The 24,000-nt window shown below is 32.2% G+C and overlaps 1 protein-coding gene and 1 pseudogene across 1 annotated transcript in view; both read left to right on the forward strand.

The window, feature by feature from the left end:
• The window catches only part of DISC1 (DISC1 scaffold protein), a 491,977-nt gene that overhangs the window by 369,971 nt on the left and 98,006 nt on the right, over positions 1–24,000 (forward strand). The window lies entirely within an intron of this gene.
• On the forward strand, positions 18,396–20,423 carry LOC141538695 (transmembrane protein 126A pseudogene; annotated as a pseudogene).

Below are 24,000 nucleotides of genomic sequence, written 5' to 3' on the forward strand. Positions count from 1 at the left end.
AGTACCAAAATGCTATATTTCAAATCCAGGTCTCTTACTGTTATTTTGAACAAGTTATTTAACCTATTATCCTTAACTGAAGAATGGAGTGATTAGGCTAATAACAATAACTGACATTCATATGAATTAAGGGTTGAAAATAATTTTATATACACTATATTATTTGATACACTCAGCAATGCTATAGTGCTATTATTATCAACATTTTACAGATGAGGTAACTGAGGTAACTGGGATAGCTAGGTGGTACAGTGAACAGAGAATTGGACTTTGTCAAGAAAACTTGAGTTTAAATCTGTCCTCAGATACTGTATGATTCTGAGCAAGTCAATTAACCCTAGTCTATAAAGTGAAATGGGAAGGAAATGGCAAACCGTTTCAGCATCTTGCCAAGAAAACTTCAAATGGGGTTATGAAAAGTCAGACACAACTGAAATGAAATGAAAAAGTGAGGTTATGAGAAACTAAATGACTTGCCCCTAATTATAATAGGTTTTGTTTTTCTGACCTTCTGAATGATTGAAACAAATGGGATAGGAAGTAGAAAATTCAGAACCTAAAATAAAATAAAATTGAATTTGAACAAAATTATTTGCTTAAGATCATAAGCTAGGTAGGAAGTATCTTGGTAGCATTTGAACTCAGGTCTTCATGACTTCAACCCAACAATCTATCCATTCAGTTGTTATGATAGCTTCTCAATCTGTTCTTATAGCTCTAAATGCATTTTCAAACAATTGCCCATGGAATAAATTAAGGAAGAATTTTTAAGAAGGAAAGGCGGAGTTGAAGTCCAAAAAAAAGGGGGGGGGATGGGTAGAAGAATGAAGAGAAAGAGGAAGAAGTTCAAGGAAAGGAGATCTAGTCTGAGGGAAGCTCTGTGTGTGACAAGTCAAAGGAATGGAATAGCCAACAGGCACTAGATTCTGCCACTAAGTATTTTTAGGTACAATTATATGTATAAATGCATTTCTAACTGCTGTGCCTTAGGACCTACATTCTGAAAATTGGATTTTAAATGTCCTCTTCCTCTCATTTATGGCTTAGGAATCCAGACATTTAATGTATAATTTGTATGAGGTAAAGAAAATTGTTCTCACTTAGTATCCTGTATATGCAAGTTACATTGTGCTCTTTAGTATATGTTGAGAGGGGAAAAGAGATTTTTAGTAGGTTATTAAAGATGATATGGTACTTTCTCATTTTCTTTTTTAATTAATTTTTGAAAACATTTTTATTTAAAATTTTGATTTCTAAATTCGATCTCTCCGTCTCTTTTCACCTCCCTAAAGTGTTAAGCAATCAGTTATAGATTATAACTGTGAAATTATATAAATAATTTCCACATTAATCATTTTGTTTGAGAAGATTTGAATAAAGAAGAAAACAGAGAAAGTGAAAAATAGTATACTTTAGACTGTATTCAATCAGTATCAGTTGCTTCTCTGGAAGTGGATAGGATTCTTTGTCATTAGCCCTTTGGGACTGTCTTGGTTTTGCATTGCTGAGAAGAGCTAAGTCATTCACAGTTCTTCATTGAACAGCATTCTGTTATAGTGTACAGCTTCTTCTTTTGTGTTACTTCATTCAGTGCCAGTTCATGTAAATCTTTCCAAGTTTTTCTGAAAATATCCTGCTTGTAATTTCTTACAATACAATAATATTGCATTAGAATAATATGCTACATTTTTATTTAACCATTTCCCAATTGATGAACATTCTTCTTTTTTATTTATGTATTTACAAAGCATACACATGGGTAATTTTTCCAACACTGATGTTGATGAACATTCTTTTGATTTCTAATTCTTACCACAACAGAGCTGTTAGAAATATTTTTATACAAATAGTTCTTTCCTCCCTTTTAAAAATATCTTTGGGATATAGACAGTGGTATTATTAGATCAAAGGGCATGCATAGTTTCATAGTCTATTATGCATAGTTTCAAATTGTTCTCCAGAATGATTGGATCAGTTGTGTGCATCAGCAATGCATTAGTGTCTCAGCTTCTCTATAACCCCTCCAACACCAAATAATTTTCTTTTTTTTTTCATATTAGTTATTCTGATGAATATGAGGTGGTACCTCAGAATTGTTTTAATTTAGATTTTTCTCATCAGTAGTTATTTAAAGCATTTTTCATTTGACTATAGTTTTGATATCCCTGTCTGAAATTACCTCTTCATATATTTTTATGATTTTTTAAATTTGTTTTTAATACACATTGCTTTATGAATCATGTTGGGAGAGAAAAATTAGGAAAGGGGGGAAAACCATGGAAGGAAAAATACTAGAAAAAAAGAAGTGAAAATAGCATGTGTTGATTTACATTCATTCTCCATAGTTTTTTTTTTTTTTTTTCCTGGATGCAGATGTCATTTTCTATCCAAAGTCTATTGGGATTGCTTTGAATCACTGAACCACTGAGAAGAACCAAGTCTTACATAGTTGATCATCGCATATTCTTGCTGTTATTGTGTACAACTTATTCCTGGTCTGCTTGTTTTCCTCAGTATCAGTTTGTGTAAATCTTTCCAGGCCTTTCTAAAATCTGCTTATTATTTTTATACAACAATAATATTCCATTCAGTTTATTCAGCCATTCTCCAATTGATGGGTACCTCTTTGTTACCATAAAAAGAACTGCTACAAACATTTTTGCATATGTGAGTCTTTTCTCCTCCTTTATGTTTTCCTTGTGATTGATATAAACCCATTAATAACACTGCTGGACAAAGGGTATGCACAGTTTTATAGTTCTTTGGAAATAGTGCCAGATTGCTCTCCAGAATGGTTAGATTATTTCACAACTCCACCAACAATGCCTTAATGTCCCAGTTTTTCCACATCCCCTCCAACATTTATCATTATCTTTTCCTGTCATTTCAGCCAATCTAACAGATGTGAGATAGTACCTCATTTGCATTTCTCTCATCAATAGTGAATTGGAGCATTTTTTTCATATGACTAGAAATGGTTTCAATTTCTTCCTCTGAAAATTGTTCATATCCTTTGACCATTTATCACTTGGGGAATGGCTGGTACTCTTATAAATTTGACACAGTTCTTTATATATTTTATAAATGAGAGCTTTATAAAACACAGGAAAAAAAGATTTTTTTTTCCTCTGGCTTTGTACTTCCCTTTTAATCTTGTTTCTGTTAATTTCATTTGTGCAAAACCTTTTTAATTTAATGTAATCAAAGTTATCCATTTTGCCTTTTATAATGTTCTCTAGTTCTTTAGTCATAAATTTCTCCCTTCTCCAAAGATCTGAAATCCCTTGCTTTCCTAATTTGTTTATGGTCTCATCCTTTATGCCCAAACATGTATCCATTTTCACCATATTTTGTTATGTGGTGTGAGGTGTAGGTCTATGCCAAGTTTCTGATATATTATTTTCCAATTTTCCCAGCATTTTTTGTCAAATAGTGTGTTCTTATTCTAGAAGTGGAGTTTGGTGGTTCTCCAAATACTAGATTACTGTAGGCTTTGATTATTGTGTTATGTGTATTTAATCTGTTCTACTGGTCCACCATTCTATTTCTTAGCCAATACCAAATGGTTTTGATGACTGTTGCTATATAATATAGTTTTAGGTTTGGTACTGCTAAGTCACCACTCTTTGTAATTTTTTTCATTAATTCCCTTGATGTTCTTGACATTTTTTTCTTCCAGATGAATTTTCTTATTACTATTTCCCAGTTATATAAAATAATTTTTCTGGCAGTTTGGTTGGCATGGAACTGAACAAGTAGACAATTTGGGCAGAATTGTCATTTTTATGTATAAACTCAGCCTACCCATGAGCAATGGATATTTTTCCAACTATTTATAGACATGGCATTATTTTTATGAGAAATGTTTTGTAAATGTGTTCAAATAGATCTTGTGTTTGTTTTTCCAGGTAGACATCCAAATAGTTTATTTTGTCTATAGTTATTTTAAATGGAAATTCTCTTTCTATCTCATGCTTATGCAATTTTTCAATAATATATAGAAATGTTGATGATTTGTGTGGGTTCATTTTCTATCTTGGACCTTTGCTAAAGCTGTTAATTATTTCCAGTAGGTTTTTGGATGACTTTATAGGATTCCCTAAGTGTATTATCATGCCATTTGCAAAGAGTGATAGTTTTATTTCCTTATTGCTTATTCAAATTCCTTTAATTTATTTTTCTTTTCTTATTGCTAAAGTCACCATTTCTAGTACAATGTTGAATAATAGTGGTGATAATGGGCATCTTTGTTTCACACCTGATCTTTTTGGGAATGCATCCAGTTTCTCTCCATTACAAATAATGCTTGTTGTTGGTTTTAGATAGATACTGCTTATTATTTTAAGGAAAACTCCCTTTTTTCCTATGTTCTTTAGTGTTTTTAATAGGAGTGGGTGCTGTATTTTGTCAAAAGTTTCTTATGGATCTATTGAGATTATCATGCTTGCCGTTGGTTTTGTTATTGATATGGTCAATTATGGTAATAATTTTCTTGATATTGAACCAGTCCTGCATTCCTGGTATAAATCCCATCTGGTCATACTGTATTATCCTGATGATAAGTTGCTGTAATCTCCTTGCTAATATTTTGTTTAAAATTTTTTGCATCAATATTCATTAGGGAGATTGGTCTATAATTTTCTTTCTCTGTTTTGGCTCTTTCTGGTTTAGATATAAGTAGCACATTTATGTCATGGAAGGATTTTGGCAGGGGTCCTTATTTACTTATTTTTCCAAATAGTATGCATAATTTTGGGATGAATTGTTCTTTAAATGTTAGGTAGAATTCACTTGTAAATCCATCTGGCCCTGGAGATTTTTTCTTAGGGAGTTCATTAATGGCTTATTCAATTTCTTTTTCTAAAATGGGACTATTTAAGTATTTTATTTCCTCTTCTATTACTCTAGATAATTTATATTTGTGCAAATATTTATCCATTTCAGTTAAATTGACAAATTTGCTGCCATACAGTTGGGCCAAATAGCACTTAATTACTGTTTAAATTTCTTTTTTATTGGTCATATATTTAATTTTTACAATTTTAATGCTGGTGATTTTTAAAAATTCCTTCTTTTAATCAGGTTAACCAAAGGTTTATCTATTTTTTTTCATAAAACCACCTCTTAACTTTATGAATTAGTTCAATAGTTGTTTTTTTTTTTAAGTTTCAATTTTATTAATCTTTCCTTTGAGTTTCAGAATTTCTAATTTGGTATTTAATTGGGGGGTTAAATTTGCTCTTTTTCTAGCTCTTTTAATTACATGCCTGATTCACTGATCTCTTTTTTCTCTATGTTATTCATGTAGCTTTTTAGAGATATAAAATTTCCTCTTGTAACTGCTTTGGTTATGTCCGATAGGTTATGGTATATTGTCTCATTATTGTCATTCTTTTAGATGAAATTATTGATTGTTTCTGTGATTTATCGGTTGATCCACATAGTTTTTAGAATTTAGATTATTTCATTTTCAATTGGTTTTTAGGCTATCTTTCCCTGACCCTTTATGGAATATTATTTTTATTGCATTGTTGTCTGAAAAGGAAATATTTACTATTTCTGCCTTTCTGTATTTGATTATGAGATTTTTTTATGCCATAATGCAAAGTCAATTTTTTTGTAAAATGTAAAGCTGAGGAAATGGTATATTTCTTTTTGTCTCTATTCATTTTTCTCCAGAGGTCTATCATATCTAATTTTTCTAGGATTCTCTTAACCTCCCTAGTTTCTTTCTTTATTTTGTGGTTAGATTTGTTTGATTCTGAAAGGGGAAGATTGAGGCCCCCCCATTAATATAATTTTGCTGTCTATTTCTTTCTGCTACTAACATAATATATTCTCTAGAAATTTGAATGATCTACCATTTGATACATATACATTTACTACTAATACTCATTACTACTTCATTGTTTATGGCAGCCTTTATCAAAAGTACTTTCCTTCCTTATATCTTTTAATAAAATCTATTTTACTCTTGCTTTATCTGAGATCAGAATTGCTATCTGTGCTTTTTTTTTTTTTTACTTCAGTTGAAACATAATTAATTCTGTTCCAGCCTTTTATCTTTACTCTGTATGTGTCTCTTCTATGTCAAATGTGTTTCTTGTTAACAGCATATTATAAGGGACAGCTAGGTGACTCAGTGGATAAAGTACCAGCCCTGAAGTCAGGAAGACCTGAGTTCAAATCTGGCCTCAGATACTTAATACTTCCTAGCTGTGTGACCCTGGGCAAGTCACTTAATCTCAATTGCCTCATGAAAAAAACAAAACAAAACAAAGAAACAAAAAAACACTATCAACAACAACAAAAAAAAAAAATCAAACAAAAACATATTGTAGAATTTTGTTTTTTAATCCACTCTGCTATTCAGTTCTGTTTTAAATTTTATGTTTTATTACAGTTATGATTACCAGCTCCTTTATTCTGTTTCCCTCCATTCTATTTTCTCCCCTGTATATACTTTTGTATTCTCTTTCCACCCTATTCTTAGTAGTGTTCTTTTTTTTATCCATCCCCACCAACTACCTTATCTCCTATGTTCCTTTTGGGGTTTTCCTCAGATGATCAATGGATTCTTTCAATGAGTATTTCCCCTCTGTTGCTAGAACACCAGGTAACTTTTCCTTGATGATATCTTGAAGAATGCTATCCAAGCTCTTTTTTTGGTCGTAGCCTTTGGGTAGGCCAATTATTTTTATATTGTCTCTTTTGGATCTGTTTTTCAGGTTGGCTGTTTTTCTAATGAGACATTTAACATTTTCTTGTATTTTTTTCATTCTTTTTAGTTTGTTTGACTGATTCTTTATGTCTCATAGTCATTAGCTTCCATTTGCCCCATTCTAATTTTTAATGTTTGATTTTCTTCAGTTGGCTTTTGTATCTCTTTTTTCCATTTGGTTTAATTCTACTTTTGAAGGTGTTGCTTTCTTCAGTGGATTTTTTTTTTTTTTTTTTTGCATTTGGCCAATTATATTTTTTTAAGGAACTGCATTCCAAGCTGTTGAGTTTCTCTTACATACCTCTCACTTCTTCTCTCATTTTTTTCTTCTATTTCTCTTAGTCTTTTAAAATCTTTTATGAGAACTTCCAAGAAGCCTCTTTGAGTTTCAGACCAATTCATATCATTCTGTGACATTTCTGTGGACATTCTGTCTTCATCTGAGTTGGTATTTTGATCTTCCCCATCATCATTCTATAATCAAGGTTCTTTTCTGTTTCTTGCTCATATTCTTTATTTTTGTTTTGGTATTTCCTCTCTCTCTCTTTCTTTTTTTTTTTTTTTAACTTTTAAGGTTGAGCTCTGTTCCTGGAATAAAGGGGACACTATCCCAAGCTTCCTGTGTAGCTCTCAGTCTTGGCTTTTAGCACAGGGGTCCCTTGTGTTTGCAAGGGGTAGCTTTGCCTGCTCTTTTTAGAAACACCCTAGTTTTCCAGAGTCTTTCTTCTGAGCTGGGATTGCAGACTGCCCCACTGATAAACTCTTCTAGTAAGCCAGGACTGAAGGCCTCAGTTGCTGATTTGCTATGATTAAGACCTTCTTACCAGCTTTCCCAGAGTCTTTTCAGCTGGGCTGAACACCCTTTTCACCCTAGTGAGACTGATCATTTCTGAAATTTTTCCAATCTATGAAGCTTGGGAGTAGTTTTATTCTGTGAGGCTATGTTCAGAGGATTAGTTTCATGTAGTTTCATGGCAACTGGGAGAGCTTGAGTTCTTCACTTTGCCATCTTGCATCCATTTCCCCAGAAGTTTTGAATGTTTTGCTTGAATTTTGACTCAGTTCTCTATATATTTGAAAATTACACTTTTATAAGAAATACTTTCTGAAAAAAATTCCCCAGTTTTCTGCTTCCCTTATAATTTTTGTTGCATTGGTTTTGTTTGTGCAAAACCTTTTAAATTTTATATGATCAAAATTATGTGTTTTATACTTTGTCTTGCTCTATGTCTTCTTTGGTCTTAAATTATTCTCTTATCCATAAATCTGAAAGACAAATGAGTTTGTGCTGTTTTAATATGCCAAACCCTGTATAATATTGACTATAGCTCCAGGATATTTGAATTGTTTCTTTTTGACTTGTTTGCAATACTTTTTTTTTAATCTATGAACTCTGAAATTTGATTGTGAAGTTCTTGGAAATTTTCATTTTGAGATATCTTTTAGGTAGTGTTTGGGGGTTTCTTCCCATTTATATTTTTTGTCCTCTGGTTCTATTATAACAGTGCAATTTGCTTTGATAATTTTTTGAAATATATTGTCTGTACTTTTTTGCTCCTTAATCATGGCTTTCAGGTACTACAGTAATTTTTTATGTTATCTATCCTGGGTCTATTTTCTAGGTCTGTTGTTTCTCTAGTGAGAAATTTCATATTTTTCTTCTATTTAAAAACAAAACAAAACAAAACAAAAAAAAAACTTTTTTGATTTTTTAAATCATATCTTGATATCTTCTGGAGTCATTAGTTTCTCCTTGCTCAATTTAAGGAATTATTTTCTTCAGTGACCTTTTGTACTTCTCTGTTTTGGCTCTTCCTTGTTTGGATATCAGCATGATAATTATATTGTAAAAGGAATTCATTAGGACTTTTTATTTGCATATTTTTCCAAATACTATATCGAATTGAAATGAATTCTTCTTTAAATGTTTGATAGAGTCCATGTGGTACTGGGGAAATTTTCTTAAGCATTTCATTGACAACCAGTTCAATTCCTTTTTCTAAGATTGGTTTATTTAAGCATTTTATTCCTTCTCCTATTAATCTGTGTAATTTATAATTTTGTAAATATTCATTCACTTCAATTAGATTATCAAACTTATTGGGATGTAATTTGGCAAAATAACTCCTGCTTATTGCTTTAATTTCTTCTTCATTGGTGGTAAGTTCACCCTTTTAATTTTTGATAGTACTATTTTGGTTCTCTTTTTAAAAATCAATTAACCAATATTTTGTCTATTTTCTTTTTTTTCACAAAGCCAGATTCTATTTTTATTTATTAGTTTATCAATGGTTTTCTTATTTTCAATTTTTTAAATCTTTTGATTTTTCAGCATTTTCAATTTGGTATTTAATTGAGGATTTTGAATTTGTTCTTTTTTGAGTTTTTTTTTAAGTTGCGTGCTTTATATTTCTGAATCTCCTCTGTTTTATGGATATAATCAATTTCTCCCTAAGTAACCACTTTGTCATCTCATAAATTTTGCTATTTTGTGTCATTGTTGTCATTTTCTTAATGAAATTATCGATGTTCCTGTGATTTTCTCTTTGACTCACTTGTTTTTTAGGATTAGGTTGATTTCCCTGGAAACTGAGTGGATGCCCATCAATTGGAGAATGCCTGAATAAATTGTGGTATATGAATGTTATGGAATATTATTGTTCTGTAAGAAATGACCAGCAGGATGATTTCAGAAAGGCCTGGAGAGAACTACATGAAAGATACTGAGTGAAACGAGCAGGACCAGGAAATCATTATATACTTCAACAACAATACTATATGATGATCAATTCTGATGGAGGCTCTCTTCAACAATGAGATGAACCAAATTAGCTCCATTTGTTCAATACTGAATCGAACCAGATACACTCAGCGAAAGAACTCTGGAAAATGAGTGTGAACCACTACATAGCATTCCCAATCCCTCTATTTTTGTCCACCTGCATTTTTTATTTCCTTCACAAGTTAATTGTATATTATTTCAAAGTCAGATTCTTCTTGTGCAGCAAAATAATGTATGAATATGTATACATATATTGTATTTATCAAATACTTTAACATATTTAACATGTATTAGTCTACCTGCCATCTGGGGGAGTGATAGTGGAAAGGAGAGGAAAAATTGGAACAAAAGGTTTTGTAATTGTCAGTGCTGAAAAATTAGCCATATCTTGTAAATAAAAGACTATGATAAAAAATTATTTGATTTTCAATTAAATCTTAATCTCTCTTTACACTGTCCATTATTGAATATAACTTTTATTGCATTATGATCTGAAAAGGATGCATTTACTATTTCTGCCTTTGTGCATTTAGTCGTGAGGTTTTTTATCCTAATACATGATAATTTTTTTTTTTTTTTGGTGTGTGTGTGTAGGTACCATGTATGCTGAGAAAAAAGGCACATTTCTTTCTATTTCCATTCAATTTTCTCCTGAGTTCTATCATATGTAAATTTTCCAGAACTGTATTCATCTACTAAGTTTCTTTCTTGTTTATTTTTATTTTTTGCTTAGATCTATCTAATTCTGAGAGAGGAAAGTTGAAGTCATTCACTAGTATAATTTTATTATCTATTTGCTTATGTAATTCATTCATCTTTTTTTTTCAGAAATTTAGGTGCTTTTTTATTTGGTGCATATATGTTTAGTATTGATATAACTTCAATGTCTGTGGTAACTTTCAACAAGATATAATTTCCTTCTTTGTCTCTTTTAATTAGATCTATTTTTGCTTTTGTTTTATCTGAGATCATGATTGCTACCCACACTTTCTTTGCTTCAGTTGAATCATAATAGATTTTGCCCAGCTCCTTACTTTTATCTCCTTCAAATATATTTGCTTCAAATATATTTTTTGGTAAATAGCATCTTGTAGGATTCTGGTTTTTAATCTATTCTGCAACCTGCTTCTCTTTTATGGGTGATTTCAATCCATTCATATTTATACTTAGAATAACTAACTTCACATTACCCTCCATGCTATTTTTCTCTTGCTTATCCCTTCCTTTCTCTTACTCCCTCCCTTACCAACACCTTCCCCAATATACCTCTTCTTTTATCAGTCCTCCTGCCTTCCATTATCACTGATTGCTTGATTACAGATTAAGATAGATTTCTATATCCAACTGAGTGTTTATGGACAGTTTTTCCCTCTTTGAGCCAATATTGATAAGAGTAAAGTTTAAGCCTTGCCTGTCATCCACCCTCTTCTATCTTCCTCTCTCTCTCTAAAAGGTTAAAAAGGCTTTTGTGGTCTAGCCTAGGAATCTAACCACCATGGATAATATTATTACTATGAGAAAATGTATCCCAAATTCCAAGCAATGAACTTTTGGAGCAGAGCCATTTGTAAGTTGGCAATACTCGTAATTCAATTATAACATGTCCACAGTTTGAAATATGCAAAAGAATTGATCAATGCAGATTGAATTCACTTGTTAGGAATATGTTTATGAATTAATGGTGGCAGGAAATATATACCACTTAAAATTTTTTTGACTGCTTTTTCCTTGGTGAGTATTGGAATAGTCTACTTAGTAATGATTATCATTCCTGATCCAAAATTTTTGTCTCAAAAAGAGGTGATTTTCCTAGCATTAAAAAGATTTCTCTGTGGTATTATTCCTTTTATTTTCTTTTTTTGTGCAGAAAATAAGACTTACCACTTACATTAGTGACAAGATGATGGCATTTCTATCTCCATTGTTCTTTGTTATTAAATGTTCAGTACCTTTGAGGGAGTGGAAAGGATAGATCTTATTTTTTTTTTCTTTTATTTCTTTTCTTTTCTTTTCTCTTCTTTTTGCTGAAGCAATTGGGGTTAAGTGACTTGCCCAAGGTCACATGGTAGGAAGTATTAAATGTCTGAAACCAGATTTGAACTCAGGTCCTCCTGAATTCAGGGTTGGTGCTCTATCCACTGCACCACCTCGCTGCCCCTCCCTTTTTAAAGTTTTTTATTTACAAAACATATACATGGGTAATTTTTCAGCATTGACTCTTGTGAAACCCTTTCTGTTGAAAATTTTCCCCTCCTCTTCCCACCCCCTCCCCTAGATAGAAGGTAGTCCAATACATGTTAAATATGTTAAAATATATATTAAATCCAATATATGTAAACATAGTTATAGTTATCTTGTTGCACAAGAAAAATCAGATCAAGAAGGAAAAAAAAAACTGAGAAAGAAAACAAAATGCAAGCAAACAACAACAGAAAAAGTGAAAATGCTATGTTGTGGTCCACATTTAGTTCCCCCAGCTCTCTCTGGGTGTATATGGCTATCTTTATCACTGAATAATTGGAACTGTTTTGAATCATCTCATTGTTGAAGAGAGTCCCATTGATCAGAATTGATTATTGTATGATCTCTTGGTTCTGCTCATTTCACTCAGTATCAATTCATGTAAATCTCTCCAGGCCTCTCTGAAACCATCCTGTTGGTTGTTTCTTACACAACAATAATATTCCATAACATTCATATACCATGATTTATTCAGCCATTCTCCAATTGATGGGCATCCATTCAGTTTCCAGTTTCTTGCCACTACAAAAAGGGCTGCCACAAACATTTTTGCACATTTGGGTCCCTTTCCCTCCTTTAAGATCTCTTGGAATATCCCAGTAGAAACATTGCTGGGTCAAAGGGTATGCACAGTTTGATAACTTTTTGAGCATAGTTCCAAATTGCTCTCCAGAATGGTTGGATCTGTTCACAGTTCCACCAACAATGTCTCAGTGTCCCAGTTTTCCCACATCATCTCCAACATTCATCATTAAAAAAAAATAAAAAATAAAAAAAAATCTTTTCATGTCATCTTAGCCAATCTGAGAGATGTATAGTGGAATGTCAGAGTTATCTTAATTTGCATTTCTCTGATCAATAGTGATTTGGAGCACCTTTTCATATGACTAGAAATAGTTTCAATTTTTTTCATCTGAAAATTGTTAATATCCTTTGACTTTTTATCAATTGGACAGTGGCTTGAATTCTTATAAATTTGAGTTGATTCTCTCTATATTTTGGAAATGAGGCATTTATCAAATTCTTTAACTGTAAAAATATTTTCCCAGTTTATTGCTTCCCTTCTAATCTTGTCTTAATTTGTTTTGTTTGTACAAAAACATTTAACTTAATATATTTTTTGTGATCAGTAATGTTCTCTAGTTCTTCTTTGATCATAAATTCCTTCTTCCTCCACATATCTGAGAGGTAAACTATCCTATGTTCTTCTGATTTGTTTATAATATCATTTTTATATCTAGATCATGAACCCATTTAGACCTTATCTTAGTATATGGTATTAGATGTGAGTCAATGTCTAGTTTCTACCATCGTAGTTTCCAGTTTTTCAATAGATTTTGTCAAATACTGATTTCTTATCCCAAAAGCAGGGATCTTTGCATTTGTCAAATACTAGATAACTATAGCCATTGACTATTTTGCCCTGTGAATCTAACTATGCCACTGATTGACTACTCTATTTCTTAGCCAAATGCTTTATAATATAGTTTTAGATCTGGTATACTTAGGCTACCTTCATTTACTTTTTTTTTTAATTGATTCCCTTGAAATTCTTGATCTTATGTTCTTCCAGATGAATTTTGTTGTTATTTTTTCTAGGTCAGTAAAATAGTTTCTTGGGAGTTTGATTGGTATAGCACTAAATAAATAGATTAGTTTAGGGAGTATTGTCATCTTTATTATATTCACCTGACCTATCCAAGAACACTCAATATTTTTCCAGTTGTTTAGATCTGACTTTATTTACATGGGATGTGTTTGGTAGGTTTGCTTATATGGTCCCTAACTTTTCCTTGCTTGGCAGATAGATTCCCAAATATTTTATACTATGGACAGTTATTTTAAATGGAATTTCTCTTTGTATCTCTTACTGTTGAATTTTGTTAGTAATGTATAAAAATGCTGATGATTTATGTGGATTTATTTTTAATCCTGCAATTCTGCTAAAATTGCAAATTATTTCTAATAGCTTTTTAGTAGAATCTCTGGGGTTCTCTAAGTATACCATCATACCATCTGCAAAGAAAGATAATTTGGTTTCTCATTACCTACTGTAATTCCTTTAATCTTTTTTTCTTCTCTTATTGCCAAAGCTACACATTTCTAATACAATATTGAATAATAATGGTGACAGTGGGCAACCTTGTTTCACTTGTGATCTTATTGGGAATGGTTCTAGTTTATTCCCATTATATATGATGGTTGCTGATAGTTTTAAATAGATGTTACTAATAATTTTAAGGAAAACTCCATTTATTCCTTACTCTCTAGTGTTTTTTAATAGGAATGGATGTTGGATTTTATCAAATGCTTTTTCTGCAGCTATTGAGATAATCATGTGGTTTTTGTTTACTTCATTATTGATATAGTCAATTATGCTAATAGTTTTCTTAATGTTGAACCAGCCCAGCATTCCTGGTATAAATCCTACTTGGTCATGGTGTATTATTCTGGAGATGATTTTCTATAATTTCTTTGCTAATATTTTATTTAAGATTTTTGTATCAATATTCATTAGGGAGATTGGTCTGTAATTTTCTTTCTCTGTTTTCATTCTACCTGGTTTAGGTATCAAGATCATGTCTGTATCATAAAAGGAATTTAATAGGAGTACTTCACTCAAATAGTTTATGTAGTATTGGAGTTGATTGCTCTTTAAATTTTGGTAGAATTCACATGTAAATCCATCTGGTCCTGGGGATTGTTTTCTTAGGGAGTTGATTAATAGTTTGTTCTATTTCTTTTTCTAAAATGGGACAATTTAAGTAATATATTTCCTCTTTTGTTAATCTGGGAAAACTATGTTTTTGTCAATATTCCTCCATTTCCCTTAAGTTTTCAAATTTATTGATATAAAGTTGGGCAAAATAACTCCTAATTATTGCTCTAATTTCCTTTTCATTGGTGGAAAGTTCTCCCTTTTCATTTTTGAAACTAACAATTTGATTTTCCTCTTTCTTTTTTTCTAATCAAATTAAGTAAATGTTTATCTATTTTATTGGCTTTTTCATAAAACCAACTCGTAGTTTTATTTGTTAATTCAATAGTTTTTTAGTTTCAATTTTATTGATCTCTCCTTTCATTTTTAGAATTTCAAGTTTGAAATTTGATTGGGGGTTTTTAATTTGTTCTTTTTCAGTTGCAAGTCCAATTCATTGATCTTCTCTTTCTCTATTTTATGCAAATAAGCATCTAGAGATACAAAATTTCCCTGTATTACCATTTTGGCTGTATCCCACAAATTTTGGTATGTCGTTTCATTATTGTCATTCTCTTGGATGAAATAATTAATTGCACCTATGATATTTGTTGTTTCACCCATTCACTCTTTAGGATGAGATTATTTAGTTTCCAATTACTTTTTTATTTATTTTCCCTTGACTTTTTAGTGAATGTAATTTTTATTGCATTATGATCTGAAAAAAATGCATTTACTATTTCTGCCTTCCTGCATTTAATTTTGAGATCTTTATGTCCTAATATATGGTCAATTTTTGCATAGGTTCCATGAACTGCTGAGAAGAAAGTGTACCCCTTTCTATCTCCATTCAATTGTTTCCAAAGACCTATCATACCTAAGTTTTCTAGTATTTTTTTTTTTACCTCTTCAACTTCTTTCTTATTTGTTTTGTGGTTTGATTTATCTAGTTCTGAGAGCAAGGTTGAGATCTCCCACTACTATAGTTTTGTTGTCTATTTCTTCTTGCAGATCTCTTAGGAATTTCCATGCTATACTACTTGGTGCATATATGTTTAGTATTGATATTGCTTTCATTATTAGCAAGATATAGTTTCCTTCCTTCTCTCTTTTAATTAGGTCAATTTTTGTTATTGCTTGATCTGAGATCAGGATGGCTACTTCTGCTTTTTTTTACTTCACCTGAAATATAGTAGATTCTGCTCCAACCTTTTACTTTTACTCTGTATTGCCCCGCTTTAAATGCTTTAAATCCTTTAAACAAGGATTCTGGCTTTTAATCCAGTCTGCTATCTGCTTCTGCTTTATAGGAGAGTTCATCCCATTCACATTTACAGTTAAAACTACTAATTCTGTATTTCCTGCTATCTTATTAACCCTGAATTATTTTTTTCTCTTTCTTTTTCCCCTTTCCCTCTTCCCCAGTATTTTACTTATGAGTACCAGTTGCCCCAAGCTGCCCTACCACTTTTTTATATATTTTACTTACTATTTCTGTTTTCCCTTCTATTTAGCCTATCCCTGTGGGAAGGATGTATCAATTAGGATAGTGGATCAGGGGTTAGGTCCTTTTTGGAGTCACTATTCAGTCATTCATTGACCAATCATTTTACAAATAAGGGAACTGAGGCAAAGGGAGGTGAAAGGAATTTCTTATCTATAAAATGACGGAGTTAGATTATATCCGGAGTACATTCTAAGTTAAATTCACTGTGACTCCATGACAAAAATAACAAGCAGAGATGAGGCATTCCTTTTTCTCCAAATTCAGGTGCCATGAGTCCTAAGGAACACTACCTTGAGTATTCTTTGGGTCTCTTATGGAGCATTTTGTGTGCCTGTTTTATTGTATGACCTCATTAATTCTTACCCTAGACAAAGACAGAAAATAGTAGAACTGGAATTTGAACTCAAGTCATGAGATCATAGATTTAAAACTGGAAGGAACCTTAGAGATCATCTAATCTAACTCCCTCATCTACACAGGAAGCAGAGTTCCAGAGATGTTGATGAATTTTCTCAAGGTCACCAAAGATTGTGTCTCTAAGCTGGGATTTGAACCCAGATCCTCCAACTCTAAATCAATGTTCTTTTCCATTGTAGTTGAGTCTATGCTCATGGAGAACAATTTGTGGGAGATTTTACCATGTTGAAAGAGCTTCACATTGACTTCCAACTAGATTATATCTGCTTTGTTGATGTTGGGCCCAAAACTGAAAAGAAAGAGGAAAGCAATCTTTTAATGATCTGAGTTCATAAATGAAATCAAAGACCTAACACTATTCTTCTTCTGACAATGCTAAAATTCTGTGAATTTTAAAATTCCACAATTTTTGAAGGATTTATGGTGTGATTCAAATAAGAAACCAAAATAAGAAAACAAATAAGAGAGGTACATAGTAAGTATGCATAGGCTACAATATTTACAATGTACAATGTATAAAGGAAGGATTATGCAAGGAAAGAAATGTAAAGCATATATCATTAGAAATGTATCATTAGAAAGAAAAGGAATAGAAGGATTGATCATGTAATAAGATTGAAGATAGTAGATGGACAGTCTGTGTGCACCATTGGTATTTATGCAATATCAAGAGAGACCTGGGAGGAAAGTTATTGTATGGATATCTTTTTTGGGCAAGAGGCACATAGGACAAGAAGGTACAGATCACTAGAGATCTGCAACATCAGAGGGCAAACCCATACCAATAAGATACAGTGAGATTAAAGCAAATTCTATCAATATTTTATCCATTGTCCCAACTCAGTGAAATGTTTTTGTTTTGGGGTTTTTTGGATCTTAACTCTTTTATCCAGTATCTTAATTGCATCTTCCAGCTTTGTGTCACCTGCATTTAAGGAACATGCCTTCTATATCTACTTTCATTCAAATCACTGATAAAATTGTTAAACACAGAACAAATCTCTAGAACATTTTGCTGCAATTTTCCTTCAGAATGCTGTCATTCCATTTACTAATAATCAGTTCCAAAGCCACCTAATCATATTACTTTAGCCCACATCCCACAGTCTTGTCCACAAGGATATAACTTAATCTAATGCCTTACATACTCTCTCTGTGTTTATGACAGTTTCCTGATCTGTCTTAGTAACCTTATATATAAAAAAATTAAAAAAGATGAAATTACTATATAAAAACCTGCTCTTCCCATTTCTTATGCTTCCTTTTTAGGGGACAGACAGGTGGCAAATGGATAGAGAATTGGGTCTAGAGTCAAGGAGATTTGAGTTCAAAAGTAACCTCAGATGTTTATTTGCCAAGTGATCCTGGGCAAGTCACTTAATAACTACTTCCCTCAGTTTCCTCATCTGTAAAATGGGAAAAATATTACATATCTATTTCCCAAAGTTGTGGTGAAGATGAAATGAGGCAATAAATGCTAACGGCTTAGCACAGTGCCTGGAACATAGAAAGTATTTTTATTATAATTATGGTTTTCCAACATTTTGCTGAACTAATAAAGAAGCAATAACAATGTAGCTATGATTCATAAATTTTGAACTAGATTAAACTTTAGAGATAATCCAATTTAAACCTTAAGTTTTACAAATGTTGAAACTATGCCCCAGAAATATGAATTGCTTGCCCAAAGTCATATAAATAATACATAATTAAACCAGAATTTTATCTTAGAACTTCTACACTCAGTGCTCTTTACAGTATTTCCTCCTTAATCCTGTTTTATTTTAAATTATTCTATTTAAGTTTCGTAAGGCCATAGTAATTGTATTATCTAAACTTCGTATTCCCCAGCACTGTTGGAACTTAATGAGTATATTTTGCACACAGTAGGAATTTAGTGAATATAGTTTACTTTGCACACAATAGAGATTTAATGAATAGATTGCTTTACTTTTCATACTATAGGGACATAATGAAAACATTTCTTTGAATCCATCACATCTTTTCACAAAATTTCTAAATCAAAAGTATGGCTAGTTGTGGGACCCTTGACTCTTCTATGAGTGGCTGTTGGCGAGTTATTGGTGTTTCTCCCAGCAGCAAGCTGTTGGTATGTCACATTCTACACATCATTTCCTAGTTCTGTGGAAAACCAAATGTTATGTTCCCTGGCCAATGTTTTGATAAAGCTAAAATTCTGCTGTTTGTAATGTCATGTTCACAGCTGATAAGAGTTACTTTTTCCTTCTTCTTTGCACTTTTAAAAATAACTTGCAAATTGCTGGTAGAAAAGTATTTGGGAATTCATGTTTTAGTGGGAAATGAAAGGATTTCTCATTTCAAGTGACATTTTCCTACAAGACTTTGTGACTTTGTTATTTATTCTTACCTGATACTTTGTGTTTTGATAATAATTACTCAGATTTCCCCAGAATTGTTTCTCTCTCTCTCTCTCTCTCTCTCTCTCACCTTCCTTATTTCCCTAACATTTTCCCCTTCTTTTCCTTCTCCTTCCCTTACTCTCTCTCACCTTCTCCCTTATCCTCTTCTCAATCTCTCTTCTTTCTTCTCTTCTTTCTCCCCATCTCTTTCTTCCTTCATCAACCAAACCTCTTTTCCATTCCCATTATCCTTTTTTTCTCCATCTCTTCCTGTTTGCCATGGGAACAATATTTATTGTAATCTTCCATAATCTTACTCGATATTATTTTGCAGATGATTTTACATAGTTTTTCTGTCTCTAGCTGGCAAAGAGATCAAGTATTTGTCAGCTGAGGCAATTTCTTGTCTATCCCTTCTTCCTCTCTCCTGCTTTTTCAAACTTCCTCTTTGCCAATTTCTTCAGATCTCTTAATTTTCTCTAAGAAATGTTATAATGGATAGAGTGAATGCTTTTACCTTTAACAATTGTTTCAACAAGTCAGCTTGGATATCTAGTAATTTCATGAAATCTTTTCATCTTTATCTTTTGATAGGGATTCTTACCTTATTATTTCTATTTTTAGTAATAATAATAAGAACTAATGTTTATGTAATAATTTAAGGCATGCAAAGCAATCTCTAGATATATTGTTTCATTTGATGCTCACAGTACAACCATAAGACAGGTGATATTTTTACCCCTATTTTACATAAGGAAACAGGTAAACCTTCTTCTCCAGGGTAGTACAGGTAGTAAATCTCTGAAACAATATTATCACTCAAATCTTCATTATTACAATTCTAGTGTTCTACTTATTTGAAATACAGTTTCTAGCACATAATAGTTTTGAAATAATGAGGGTTGATTAAGATTTATTGGCCTCTCTTCTAATCAGTTAATTTTTTGTCAATAGCTGATATAGGAATGGATCTCTTCCTCCCCACTTCCCTTCTTTTTCTCCCTGCCTCTCTTACTCTTTTTACCTCTCCATCTCTCCTCCTTCCTCTCCTTTTTTTCCTCCTTTTCAGTGTTGTTTCTATTTTTCTGTCTCTGTCTGTCTCTTCTAAGAGATCAAAGAATAAGAATAAATGAAATCATAATCAGAAAAACGAAACAACTTCCAGAATCAGATCAGAATCTACTTATGACTGGATTAACATATGTTGGAATAAATACAGCTTTTTGTGGTCTGACAGCAAATAGTTGGTATTTTTTTCCTGACATGTCTTAAATGTGACACATGCTCACATAACACCAACTTTACTTATGGTGTTCTCCCATTTTTGTTAATCTATTTAACTTATAAAACTGTAAGTTTACCTTTGAGTTTAGGTGATCTAAGCTGTGAAGTCTGTACTGTTATAATGGTTAATTTGATAATCAGGGGTCCATTATACCAATAAATGGCATTCTTGTGGCTAGGTACAACTAGGCTCCATTACTACAGAAAGGAAATATTTGGATCCACTGAAGTAGTCCCTCCATCTGTCTTTAGAAAAATAGTCTTTCCTATAATGCTTTAGACTGTGTTTGTATAAACAGTGTGAAATACTCATAAAAGAATTTGAATTACAAGGACCTGACTTTCAAATTTAGGATATTCAAAATAAATCAAGTATACAGATAAAAGAATAAAATTTATGAAAATAAGATACCCCCACAAATATACAAAAAATTGTATTTACTGCAAGTTTAAAATAGAGAAAGTATTCTTACTTTGCAGAAATCAAAATATCAAGTTATCCACAAAATTTTGGGCTCTTTTATATGTTACTTAAACAAAATGTCCTAATGGAGTTTTCTCCTTCTCTTTGGCCACTTTTGTGTTGACGTCCCTAAGTATCAGGGCAAATGTTGACTTAATTTGGGATCCCATTGAGTTCATTATAGAACCTCTGTAGTTCTTTATCCTTGTCAGCAGACATATGGGTTGGATATCTAATAAACTCAACTCCAATTCCTTTATTTGATTTTTTTAGAAGACCTTGTGACCCATATTTCCATTAAACTGCAATATCCTGATTATTTCTGCCTTCACATATAACAAGAATATCTGTAATAATGTGTCTCAGTTTCAAACAATTAGATAAATATTCTACTTTGAGAGAACTAGCAATTAAATCATTGCTTAGTCCATCTAAGAATCATATGATTTTAGCATGTTCTTTCCCCCTTTCTGTCACTGTTGTAGATGAAGGGAAAACTTTTTTTTTATTTTTCCTGACTCACCAATTGCTATGACAAACTCCAGATAATAGTGACAGAATCAGCATAGGTTTTGAGAATTATGAGGTATTGCAACAGCCATCCAATTCAATTCATACATGAAAGGATTTATCAGTATATAATCTGTCTGTTGTTGTTCAGTCATTTCAGTCATGTTCAACTCTTAGTGATTCCATTTGGGATTTTCTTGGCAAAGATATTATTGGAATACTTTGTCATTTTCTTCTCTAGCTCATTTTACAAATGAGAAAAATGAAGCAAATAGGGTTAAGTGACTTGTCTAAGGCCACACAGCTAATAAGTGTCTGAGTTCAGATTTTAATTTAATTCTTCCTGACTTGAGCTCTACCCACTTTACCACCTATTTGCCCCTGTAAATATAAGGACAATTGACAAATGGTCATTCAGCCTCTACTTGAAAATCTCCAAGTGAGAAAAGTCCATCATTTTTCCAGCCAATCCTTTCTTTTTCTTTACAACTCAAATTATCAGAAAGATTTTCCTGATATCAAAGCAAAATTGAGGTCCACCTATCACTGCTGGTTCTGCCTTCTGTGGCATAAAAGAACAAGTTTATTTCCTTCTCCAAAGGGCAACTCTTTAAATGGTTGAACTTAAAGTCTTCTCTTCTCCTGGAAAAACATGCACAGTTTCTTCAACTAATCCTGATGTGTCATAGATCCAAGGTCTTCTTCTGAATAGTCTTAAGTTTTTCAATTCTCCTCTTCTACTATGATATCCTAAACTGAACACTATACTCCCAAGGAGGGTAATACTATGAACATATTATTTCCAGAAACTCTTCTTCTCTTAATGAAACCCCAAATCACATTAATCTTTTTTTTTAGCTATGCCATCACAATGATTATTCCCTCTATACTTTTATGCAGTTTAATTCCTTCTCAGATGTTTTATTTTGGAGCAGATATTTTCTATCTGATGCCTTTCCCATCTTGTATTTTCTTGTGATTTTTTTTTTTTTTTTTGCACACAAGTGTAAGACTTGATATTTATCCCTATTGGATTTCATCTTATTAGATTTAGCTCAATGTTTTAGACCAGTGATATCCCTTTGAGTCTTGCATATTCTTTATCCAATATGTTTGAAATCTCTCCTGAATTTGTGTTTTATGCAAACTTGATAAGCATAATATCTGTGCCTTTACATGCAAAATTAAGCACAATTCAATTTAGTATCTACTATGTGATAAACACCAAGATACAAAGACAACCAAAAATGAAACAATCTTTCCCCTCATGGAGCTGGTATTTTTATAGTGCTTAACCATTCCAGACATTCTATGAAAGGTAAGCTTTTAGAACCTCAGAACACTTTAATGAAGACTGCATGTACTGTATTTCCCATCTTTCAAAGTGAGCAAACAGGATTAGTGAAAGTAAATAACTTGCCATAGTTATACAAATATGAATGGTAGATAGAGATCATCTGACGTTGTCCAAAGCACTCTCCACTACACCATACAGTCTCTACATGTCAGACTCTTTTTGATCCCATTTAGGGCTTTCTTGGCAGAGATAATAAAGTGGTTGGCCAGTTCCTTCTCTAGCCCATTTTATAGATGAGAAACTTAGGGTAAATGACCTGTCCAGAGTCATACAGCTGGTAAGTGTCTGAGGTTAGATTGAACTCCAGTTTCCTGACTGCACTGAATTATCTACTACCATATAATAAATATAGTGGTTAACAAATGTATAATGCAAGTATTGTGTAATTATCTCTGAAATACTAAAAGAGAAAGATTATTTCTAGATATGGGTAGATCCTTTTGAGAGAATTTATGGTTATATTTATATGAGATATTCTTGGGTTAATAAGTTAGAGAGGAATTACAGCTTGCATTGGAAGGGGAAGTGTATTCACTATAGGAATCACCGATCTAACAAAGGGCTTATAAAAAGGAAGTGAATAGTCATCTTTAGTCTAGAGGTTCTTAGTCTGTACATGGCTATGTGTCTGTGGGTAAGGCACACCCCTTTGTTAGTCCGGTGAAACCTGTGGACCCTTTCTCCAATCAAAATATTTAGTATTACAAAGTAAACCAATTATATTGAAAGATTTATCGATTTTTTAAAATATAGGTCTCAGGTTAAGAATCTCTATTGTAAATTAATGATGATTCATTGATTTGAAGCCCATGGTGTTTATGGATAAAAAAAAAAAAATTAAACAGTTTTAAAACAATTTAAAAACTTCTTTCTCTTCTTTTGATTTTTACTTTCCCCTCCTTTTTGTATTTTTTTAAATCTCAGACTGAAGTAGCACAGTATCAAAGTCCACACCTGGAGGTCATGTAATTTCTCAGGTTGTTGTTAGAAGCTTTTCCAGCCCTACCTCCTATGTTGAAATCTATTGGTCTCATGGAGCAGGTTGCATCTGTGATTCCCATTCTGCCACATGTGCTGACTGTTTGCTTCCTTGCAAAGGCAGGCCAAGGTGTCGACTTCAGCTCCTGAAGCTCCATATGGTGAGGACCCTCTCAAGCCCAGAAAGAGCCCCCCTTACCTCTGCAGTAGGAGCACCATCAGGGCCTTCCTGCTGAGTGTGCCAATATTTATCTTTCAAGGGCAATAGCTCAGACTAACACACTTTAGACCCAGTATGCTCTGGGAGTTGATGGGACCATGCTGGTTTGATACCTTTAACAACAATCCAGGGTAATCCATTATAGTAGATGGAAAAGAAGCCCTTGTTTTTCAATAAAATATAGCCTTAGATAATGTTAATATAGCCACTCATTTTTTCTAATGTTAGACAAAGTTTTCTTACTGTAAAATAATAATAATGGTACATAAATGCATAAATTTTATGTTTATAAAAAATAATGAAATGATATTGATAAATTTATTTTTACATTTGCCTAGTCCTTTTTCAGTTTATAAAGAACTTCCCTTAGGATAATCTTATGAAGTAGGGAATAATGATAATTTTTTTTAAAAATCTCTTTACTCTTAAACAGTCCATAAA

The sequence above is a fragment of the Sminthopsis crassicaudata genome, chromosome 4, assembly GCF_048593235.1.
Source record: "Sminthopsis crassicaudata isolate SCR6 chromosome 4, ASM4859323v1, whole genome shotgun sequence".
NCBI lineage: Eukaryota > Metazoa > Chordata > Mammalia > Dasyuromorphia > Dasyuridae > Sminthopsis > Sminthopsis crassicaudata.